Below are 10,731 nucleotides of genomic sequence, written 5' to 3'. Positions count from 1 at the left end.
TCTCTCTCTCTCTCTCTCTCTCTCTCTCTGTCTCTCTCTCTCTCTCTGTCTCTCTCTCTGTTTCTGTCTGTCTGTCTGTCTCTCTCCTCTTCCTACCTGTATGACCTCTCATTTTTTATTTTCTTTCCTGGTTTTGTCTAAATCACACTATCCAATGATGAGTGTTCCTAAGACTCTGTCCGGGGGCTTTTTCTTCTTTTCTATACTCTTTAATTTACTGTTTTCATTAGTTTCATTGAGTTTAATTATTATTTCCATTCAGATGACTCCCAAATCTGCATATTCAGCCCCACTTTCTCTTTTGGGATGAAGTCCCACAAATTCAATGGTCTATTGGATATTTCAACATCTCAAACTCAACATATCCCCAAATGAACTCATTATCTTTTTTTTAAAAAGCCCTTTTACTATGCACTTGACCAACATAAGAACATTTTAATACACAAAGAACAACAGATAATGAAGATTGCATAAGAAATAGTAAACTTCAATTATGTATACTTCATTTTTAAGGATATACTCAATTAAACACAATTGTTAAAAAAAACCTGCCCTGCTAGTCTGTGTTCCATTCTGGACTTCTTTCTGTTTCCTTCTGTGTATTTTTTAATGTTTCATTGATGTGTGAAGCATTCCAATTTTTTTTTAAATAAAGAAGTTCACAGTTTCCTGTAAATCTCTTTTTTCTGTTCTCTGCACAGTAAAGTATTATTGTTTGTTGATATTTGTCAAGTATATGACAAAAAAGTCCATTTGTCAAGTATATAAAAAAACTCTAAAATGAGTTCAGTTAGGGACATGTTGCGTTTTAGATCTCTCTGGCAATCCAGTTTGAAATGTCTAATAGGCAGTTGGTGATGTGGGACTGCAGCTCAGAAGAGAAACTAGAACTAGATATGTGGGTCTGGGAGTCATCTGAATAGAAGTGATACTTAAATCCATGGGATCTGATTTGTGGTGTCTTTGCACAGGGGACATGTTCATCTCCTCTACATTGTTCTAATTTTATTATGTATTCTTCAGAAGTGGGCACACTGATTGGCTTGCTCCCAAGCCCTGTTTGTTTTCTAACTGTTCCTAGATTCCCTGTTTCTGTGGAGGGCACCGCCATCCTTCTGTGAACCCGGGTTCACAATCTCCATGTCATCATGAACTCCTCATTCTCGCTAACCCGTGTATCCAATCAGGTGCCAAATTTTGTCTTCACACCATCTCTCAAATACATCTTCTCTCCAACCATATGACCATCACCCTCATTCATGTCCTCTTCATGGACATCTTGGACTATTGCACTAATTTCCCAATAGGATTCCCTGCCTTGAGTTTCTCCACACTCCAATTCATCTTCTACATGGATATCAAAGCAATTTTCCTGAAGCATATGTAACCAAGTCTCAATGAGTTCTAGTGGCTTCCTTTTATCTCTAGAATAAAATAGAAACTCTTCTGTTAGGATTTAAAACCTTTCACAACCTGCATCCAACTTATCTTTTCATTGTTACTGTACAATACTGTCTTCCATGTACACTAGAGTCCAGCCAAACTGGCTTACTTCATGTTCCTCATACACATCCCTCCATCTTCTACCCCCATGACTTGGCACTAGATATTCCTCCCTCATGCTTGAAATGCGCTCCCACTTCATCAGAATTCTTGGTTTCTTTTAAAGCTTGGCTCATGGGCTTGCTACATTCTACAGGAAGCCTTTCCTGATCCTCCACCACCTAGTTGCTAGTGCCTCCCTGCCCCCCCAAATCCTCTATATTTCTTTTGTACATTTGACTATGTCCCCAGACAAAATGTCACTTCCTTGAAAGCAGGGGCTTCTATGTTTTTTAATTTGGATCTACAGTGCCTGGCACACAGTTGACTCTAGTTGTTTTAGTTTCTTGCTTAATTGAGTCATCAGAGAAGAGTTTTAATATCAAGTCCTCTTACTCCAGTGACCATACCAGTTAATTTCATGCAGAGAGACTTTGGTCTCTGGTGACATACTATCTCCTAACTCTGGCTAGTGTTTGGCACTTAGCAAACATTCATCGGCCAGTAACCTCACGATTCTGCACCCTTGATAATAAGGGAGGTAGGGGTGGGAGTGTGGATGGTTCAGATCAATTATTCACTTCTGATGAAGTGCCCTTCTGGCACTATTTGGAGTGTCATCTTTGTCTAAAATGAGGATGGTCCATTAGAAACAAGCAGGCTGTATTTTAGAGGAAAATTATTACTAGATCTCGCAATATTGTGGTAAATCCTCTCCCTCATCTTTCCTACAGATAAGATATTTAAATAGATGGGGAAATAGCTGCAAGGCCAGTTGCTTTTAAGGAATGAAACTTACTTTCTAGAAGAAATGAGTGTGAAAAGTCCAAAAGCATCTAATGGGAAGGGTGTTCCCAGTAATCTACAACTCACAAACACCTAGGACAATAAACAACAAAGATTTTGCTGCATGGATCTTGATCTCTGTGGGGAAAAGGAAAAAAAAACCCAGCATTGTATTTTATAAACATGCACACACACATATTCCACACTATGTGTAGCTGAGCATTCGTAAATCACAAATATTTTATTGCCTTCCTGCTCTCTCACTTTCCCCAGGGATTTTGGTACCTTTTCAACCATTACTCTGTATGTGACATCAATACGCAGAATTCTGCCACTTGGCCTGGCAAGTGGAGATGGCTGAAGGTTACACAGTCTCAAGGTCATCCGTCACAGGATCACAACATTTCAGAGTTGGAAGGGATCTCAAAGGCCATCTGTACCTGAAAATGAATCCTTTCTACCATGTACCTGGCAATTATTTATCCAGATTTTTGCCTGAAAACCTCCAGTGAGGTGGAACCCAGCACTTCCCAGGGTAGCCCTGGCCAAGACAAGAGTGCCATTGGGAGGTTGAGCTGATTATAATAATGGTAGCTAGCATGACAAAGGAGAAGAGTTCTTTTGCTCACTTCATTCTTAGTTCAAGACTGAGATAGTAAAGTGGAGGGGTGGGGAACCTGTGGCCTTGAGGCTACATATGGCCTTCTAGATCCTTAAGGGTGGCCTTTTGACTGGATGAAAGATGAGGGAGAGGATTTAGCACAATATCGTGAGATCTAGTAATAATTTTCCTCTAAAATACAGCCTGCTTGTTTCTAATGGACCATCCTCATTTTAGACAAAGAAGACACTCCAAATAGTGCCAGAAGGGCACTTCATTAGAAGTGAATAATTGATCTGAACCATCCACACTCCCACACCTACCTCCCTTATTATCAAGGGCACAAAATCGTGAGGTTACTGGCCAATGAAGGTTTGCTAAGTGCCAAACACTAGCCAGAGTTAGGAGATAGTATGTCACCAGGGACCAAAGTCTTTATGCATGAAATTAGCTCTTACTGGAGTAAGAGGACTTGATATTAAAACTCTTCTTTGATGACTAAATTCAGTCAAAAGTTTGCACTTAAGGATCTAGAAGGCCATATGTGGCCTCAAGGTCACAGGTTCCTCGCCCCTGGTATGGTGTCTGGCAAGTCAATGGGGCATTTGCAGAGATTATAGTAGAGACACCCAGGAATGGTTCAAGGCAGGACATGTTCCTACAGCTGTATGCAGGATGTTTTCTTTTAAGGTGGAGCCAGTCAAGGACTTAGATCCTTAGCACACACACCCCTAGTCAATTTCTCAAGTTTTAAAGGTTCCTTTATTGTCAGTGTATGTTAGCTAGGGTGATTTCTTTAGAAGGATGGGAAATCCTCAAGGGGATCAAGGCTATGCCTAGGGCTTTGGATCTAGGACCCAGATCTCAACTTAGCTCAGCTCACCTCAACAACATTAAGTGCTTCCTATGGATAAGGCATGGTGAGATTACATCAAGACCAAAACAGTCTCTCCCCTCAGGAAGATTATACTCTACTGAAGGATATTACATATGTACAGAGAAGTAAATGCAGGGTACTTTGATGAAGTTTGTAGAATACTAGATTTTCAGCTAGAAGGGATATCAGAGGCCATCTTGTTTATTCTCCCCATTTTACAGAAGAGGAAACTGAAGCCTAGGGAGGGGAAGTGATTTGCCCAAAGTCACACATAGGGTCTGGATCTAGAACTAGAAAGCTCCTCAGTGATTATCCAGTCTAACCCCCTCATTTTCCAGTGGCCTGAAATAAGCTTCAAAGGAAGCTAAAGATGAAGTAGAAATGATGATGGGACTACATTCCTGGAGTGGGGACAAATGATGGAAGTAATCGAATCTGGCTAGTGTGAAAAGTTCATGAAGGGGAAGTAATATGAAATAAGGCTCGAAAAGTATACTGGAAGCAGATTATTGCAGGGCTTTAGTTGAAAAGGTTGCATCCTACAGGTAATAGGGAGCCATGGAACTGTCCTCCTCATTATAATGGTTTACATTTATATACAAAGTTCTGTGTTAAGAGTATGGGACTCAGGCAACTAGGTGGCACAGTGAATAGAGTCCTGGAGTCAGGAGGACCTGAGTTCAAATCCAGTCTCAGACACTTAACACCTACTAGCTGTGTGACCTTGGGTAAGTCACTTAACCCCAATTGCCCTTCCTTCCCCCCTCCAAAAAGACACAAAAAAGAGTATGAGACTTGGAGTCAGGAGACCAAGGTTCAGATCCCTACTCAAACATATATTATTTATATAACCATAGAAAGTCACTTAAAGCCTCATGTAAATTAACTGGGACAAAGTAAAATAACTACATTTACTGATATATAATTTCAAAGTTTTATAATTTTTTTTACATTTAAAAAAATTTTAGGATCCAATATATCTTCCTTTTGCTCCAATGACTTTTTTTTGTTTACAAAATTTGGCAGAGTTCACAAGATTTCAAAACATATTCCTTGATTCTTCATCATGAAACCACAGTTTGTACCAATTGGATGTTAAGCACACCTTTGACTAATGGTTCATTTTCCTGAATCTAACCTTGATTATAGCACATGGATTTTGATGGGCTTTGAATTAAGTGAGTTCCCAGGCCAGTGAAGCATGTTTATCTCCACCTCTTGGATGAATGTCTTACCCTTTACTTGCCTGTAGCAGGGTTGCCATCTCCACTTGAGAATTTCTATAATTCTACAACAATTCTGCTTCTCAGTATATCAATGTATTTGTCAGAGTTCACCATTCCTTCAATGAGCATTAGACTTCCAGGCCCATTAAAGGAAAAGGAAATCATTCAAGCTTTTCTTGGGTGAAGGTTTGATAGTCTGATAGTGATGTCCAGATCTTATGGGCTCACCTGGATTTTTGCCAGTGGTTTTGGTATAGCTTTGAATAAAAATAAAATTAGTGTCATTAAAAAATTATCCTTTTCCAGGCTTTGTATTGTCTTGCTTTTTTTCTTCATAGAAGAAAAACTGGTCTTCTCACCATTCTTCCACCATCAAGAAGCTTATAACACATTGTAGAAGAATCAATAACAACCCCCTACCAGGGTCTCTTTGAATGTCTTTGATTGTTTACTAAGAATTAATTAGACTGTTTTGCAGCAATGGTTTGTTAGTTCTTGGTATTGTTTTTTCATTTTTTACTGTACTTTACATATTGATTTGATTGATCCTGTTTCATTGCATGAACTTTAATGAGTTTTGAAATGCTTGACTTCCCTGCACCAACAGCTGCTGCAATATCTCTAACAGTCATCAAAGTGTGCTCTTCAAGAACTAGCATAAATTTTGCATTTTCTCTTTGAGTAATATCCATTCTTAAAAACCATAGAATTAAAAATACAACAAATGAGAGAAATGAAACTTGTGTTAGTACTCGAGTGACATAATACTAAGTAAATGTGGAGAAACCAGCTCAATTCAATTTCATCTAAGCAAAGTCAGATGTTCTGACTCAGCCTGGTGTCAATAGAAGCACATACACATGACCATTCCTATCACAAAATGGGACTAGATAAAAATTGTTACTTGTCCCAAGTAATTTGCATGTACCAGTAATCCCTCTGAGATTTATTTTCTTCATCTGTAAAATGGGGATCATAATACTTATACGAGTGACCTCACAGAATTATTGTGAGGAAATAACTTTGAAAATTTTAAACCATAGTATAAATGTGAATTGTTACCTCATTTTGACATTTACAGCAACCCTATGAAGTAGAGAGTAGAAGAGTTATTATTTCCATGTTCAAATAATGGAAAAATCTCAGAGAGAAGAAGCAACTTGACGAAGGTCATGCATGCTCTTAGTAAAAAGTACATTTGGAGTCCTTTGATTCTAAGACCAGGGTTCTCTCCAAAGCATAATACTAGACCACGGACAGTAATCCAAAGGGATCCTAGTCACAAGGGAGCTTGAGACACTGTATCTCACCTGTAACTTTTATGGGGCTTCTTTCATGGAACTTTGTGGGAGTCCCCTTCCAAGAATATGCTTTTGGTATTCTTGCAACTTGACTTCCTTCAGATCAATGAACATTTACTGCATGGCTTCTGTGTTCAGATTTGCCCTGCCTTATGCAGAAATCTGCTGTATAGAAATGAATAAATCATGTGATTGAAATATATAGTTCCCATTTATGAATTAGGTTATTTTCTTCAGAATAGTTATAGTTAATTAGAACCCAGGTACCTAAAGCCCTCCATTAACCAGAAGGTTTTTTGCATTTTTTGAGAACCAGGCTAATGAAAGCTAGACGATCTCTGGGATTGAGTAAAATAAATCCAAACAAAAACAACTTCCAAGCAATGCCCTGGGGCTTGGTCTGTTTTTAGTTGCATCCCCTTTACCTTCTCTTCTTCCACCTCCAGCTTTGGATGGTGACTACCGATGGTAAAAACTTTTGGTTTTGATTGGCTCAGGGGAGGACCAACATGTCAAGGGTTAGGTATTCAATCCTCTAGGGGAAAGGGGGAGGGGCAGAGAGAGAGAGAGAGAGAGAGAGAGAGAGAGAGAGAGAGAGAGGCAAGCACTACTCTACCTTTGGATACAGGGTCTGAGTTCACAGAAGAGCTAAATTAAACCTCAAAACCAGGCTGATTTGTTGCCAGAGTGCTTCCAGAATTCTAGGATACAAGGACTAGGATGGGTGGCAAACCCAATTTCTAGGCAGTGTTTCAGAACTGGAGTCCATGTGAGATTGGGATGACAAAATATAGGGTGTGCGTTTTTTTTTCTTTCTGATTCAACCTGATTCCCCAAATCATCTTTATTTTTAGTTCAACCTTTATTTTTCATGTGCTCTGGGTACAAATATACTGCTATGGCCATAGGCAGGCTCTATCAATCCTTCCTCCTGTTTCAGCCACCCTGATCAGGTCATAAGCCTATACAGGAATGATAGCTCTGAAGCCCTGTATGTAGTACTCTTAGTAAGCAAAGATACAGCTATATCTATTAGATAGGACTGACTAAACCAGGAAAGTAAACAGATAAACATCAGGAACAAGGAAGATTTTCTGGTCAACCTTCTGTTACCTCCCTCCCTCCCCAATTCCATTTAGTAGAACCTTTCTTCTTCCCTTAACTCTCTAGTTGAGATTAATCCTAACAGGATAGAGCTACATCTCATGAGTGTTTCCCTCATTTTTAAAGACCCAACCCCCCACATCACCCAATAGTAAGGTTTTCTACTTTGGGCTAACTGTTTCAATAGAAAGAGAGAAATAAGTGAGGCTCCCCAAACCTAGCCTAACAGGGAAAGTGCCATACCAGGCAAGCATTATGTCATGAATTTTGATTTTTATTTCCCTTTTGCCCAGTAATTAAAATACATCAATTAAAGGCAACTTTAAAGAGTAAGATCTCTTTTTATCTCCAGGGAATACATTATTAAAATACACTGCCAAAATTTCATGCTGTTATTTAATGGAAAGGATGGGAAACAAGGGGTCCCCCCAAACAAATTGTGACTCATTCTCAGAATGGGATACTTTGTACCAAAGAAAATGAAGTTCAAAGACACTGACTGACTGAATGGTAATGAGGGTAGTTTTAATTATTTTTTATTATAATTGCCATGGTCTATAAATATAGCACATTAGCCTTACCTGATGACTTCAAGCTACAGACAGGTCAAATTGGTAGATCTGTAGATGAATATAATTGACAGTGATAGACAGATGGGATTTTTTCCTCTCTGTAATTTTGATTAGGGCTAACTGTGATACAGGTAAGCACTATTTTAAGAAAATCTGTTACAAAAACAAACTTCTTGAACCAATACATTCAGGGGGTGATTATTCACATAATGAAAATGTTAGCACAGTAGGGAAGGCAGGGCGGCTGGGTTGTGGGGGTGGAGAAGCAACAGCTGTGGCCAATAGCCCTGAGGAGTACACCTGTCTCTCTTCTATACTGAAGCTATATGGAGCAAGGACATATAATCAAGGATAAGCAGGGCTGTCGCTGCTGGCGTTTGGAAACTAGTGCTTATAATCTACAGAACAATATAGTGTTGTGGGAGGGAAGAAGGAGAGAGGAGAAAGAAACTTTCTGTCAGGAGAACAGTGTATCTGTGGGAGTCAGGTGTTCCTCAGTGTCTTTCATTTTGTGTTTTCTATTAGAATTTTTCTCTTATTCTCTGAGCATTTCCCTGGGGAAGGTGAAGGAAGTCTTAGGTACCTGACCATGCTGCTAAGCTGCATGAGGTCCTGGCATGAATTATACCATTGGGAAGTGACCTGTGATGTGCCACAGAGCCAGCATACCTTCTGAAGTGAAATTCAACAGATTTAATTTTCACAAACATTTATGAAGCGCCTAGAATGTGCACCCCTACCTTATTCACACACATGTACACATGCAAACATGTACAATGTACACAAGAGATGTTAGAAGCCTGGGCATGATTGTTGTTCAGTTGTTTTCAGTCTTGGTTGATTCTTCATGACCTCATGTGGGGTTTTCTTGGAAAAGGTACTGGAATGGTGTAATGGGAATGTAAATTTTTAAGATATTCCCTGCCCCTAGGCTAAAGTGCACCTGGAGCCTGGGGTGGGAGGCTTGTTTTTCATTAGATACTTCTTGATTGGCCAGTGAGTCAATAAGGTTGTTACATTCTCTGAGCCAGGAGAAGGCTATATAAGCCCTGATGTGTAGCTTTGTTTTGGGGCTCACTTGGAGAAGTGTTCTGTGATTTGATCAGATGAAACTCTGGAAAGGCGTTGTCCAGAGCCCCCCAGCTTTGTAACCCAGATATTGTTTGGTATGGATGTAATGGTTAGACAGTTTGGAAACTATTTGATTTGTTTCTCTGTCTTGATAATTCTGCCTGTATACTTTGAAGTTCGGGGTGCTGACCTCTCTCCCCTGAACTAGGTAAACGATATGTGTCTGACTGATTAAAGTAAGCTTGTTAACCCATTTTGAGTTGCTTTCCTTTATCAAAGCAGATCCAAGAACCTGTGTTGGCAGCAACCCTGGGGATGCTTGGGTGCCTGCTGCTATAAATGGTAGCTCATTTTACAGATGAGGAAAGTGAGGCAAACAGGGTGAAGAGACTTGCCCAGAGTCACACAGCTTGTAAGTGTCTGAGACCAGATTTGAACTCAGTAAGATGAGTCTTCCTGACTCCAGGCCTGGCACTCTATCTACTGCAGCACCACCTAGCTGCCCAGAAGCCTAGTCATCAGAGGTTAAAGTTTAGCTACCTGGCAGAATGGAGTCTTTGCTTTGCCAAATGATTCACCAAAAGATTCCTTTAACTAGTGAGCTCTTCTGGCAAATTTAAGTTTGTTTTCTGATCATTAACTATTGAACAGAGGGTGAAGTGGGGAGCAAGAGAAATTAAAAGCTGACGTATTAAGAGCCAGCTGCCTTTTGAAGATCCATCAAAAGTGAAGAGACAACATCCCTGCAATTGATACAAGGCCAATGGGAAAATTGCATGTAATTGACAACGATTACATTCACTTCCAACTTTTCAGTAGCACATTGACAGCTAGCACACAGGCAAGCTTTGTCTCTGTTGAAGCCCCCATTGAAGGACTGCAGGAAGAACATTTTCACTTGCTGATAATAAAGACAATAGACTCTGGTCTCTTCCATTCCCTCTCAGCTATGGGCCCAGTTTGGGGGCCAAATACTAAAAGGTCTCTTTAAAAATTCTTTTTTTCTAGGGGAGCATAACAGAACAGCTGGGGCATCACGTATTATCTTTTGGCTTCCCAGGCTGCAGAAAGAAGTGATGCAGTTGCCCCCAAGAAGCTTTTGCAGGAAAAACAACTCTGCAAAGGTATTATTCTTATTCTTGTTGGGTTACAGTTCATGGTATACCCTTAGGATTATTTTATCTTTCAATCAAAATGTAAATAGTTTAAATTTTTAGGATTTATTTGGAGATTGACTCAATATTTCATTTCATTATTTGTTAATTACTATTTGTTGTGGGTATTGAATTTATAATAATAACAAATTAAAAAAAAGAAAATGAGGCTGAAATTGCAATATGGTTCCTACTCCCTGCCACACACAATTCACTCTGGCGATATTTCTTGACTTCAGTGGTTTAGCTGCTTACCGGAAGCCAATCTTTAATCTCATTAGTAAATCCACATATTCCATCATGTAGAAGCAGCCAGGTTACTACTTGCACTGTGGTGCAGTATAGAATAGAATTCTCAGTTTTACCTCAGTGTCTTTGTTCTCCTTTTCTTTTAGAGTCAACTCAAAATGATCGCTCATATCAATTTCCAATCTCTAGATTGCTTTTGGCCGTTGGACGTTTTTCATCTATAAAGTTGTTGTTTGTGGACCATTCCC

General features: G+C 39.5%; 1 long non-coding RNA gene across 2 annotated transcripts in view; it reads left to right on the top strand.

The window, feature by feature from the left end:
• The first annotated feature begins 10,084 nt into the window (after nt 1-10,084).
• LOC138150590 (uncharacterized) overlaps nt 10,085-10,731 on the top strand; it is a 465,078-nt gene continuing 464,431 nt past the window's right edge. For both annotated transcript variants that reach the window (XR_011165590.1, XR_011165589.1), the window contains exon 1: nt 10,085-10,204. This is a non-coding gene — a long non-coding RNA (uncharacterized lncRNA). The remainder of the gene's footprint in view (nt 10,205-10,731) is intronic.

The sequence above is a fragment of the Petaurus breviceps genome, unplaced genomic scaffold (assembly GCF_028583685.1).
Source record: "Petaurus breviceps papuanus isolate PSGF00001 unplaced genomic scaffold, PetGlider_PUasm1.0 90881, whole genome shotgun sequence".
Lineage (NCBI taxonomy): Eukaryota > Metazoa > Chordata > Mammalia > Diprotodontia > Petauridae > Petaurus > Petaurus breviceps.
The sequence above is the reverse complement of the archived record's forward strand: the minus strand, read 5'-3'. Positions and strand labels throughout refer to the sequence as shown.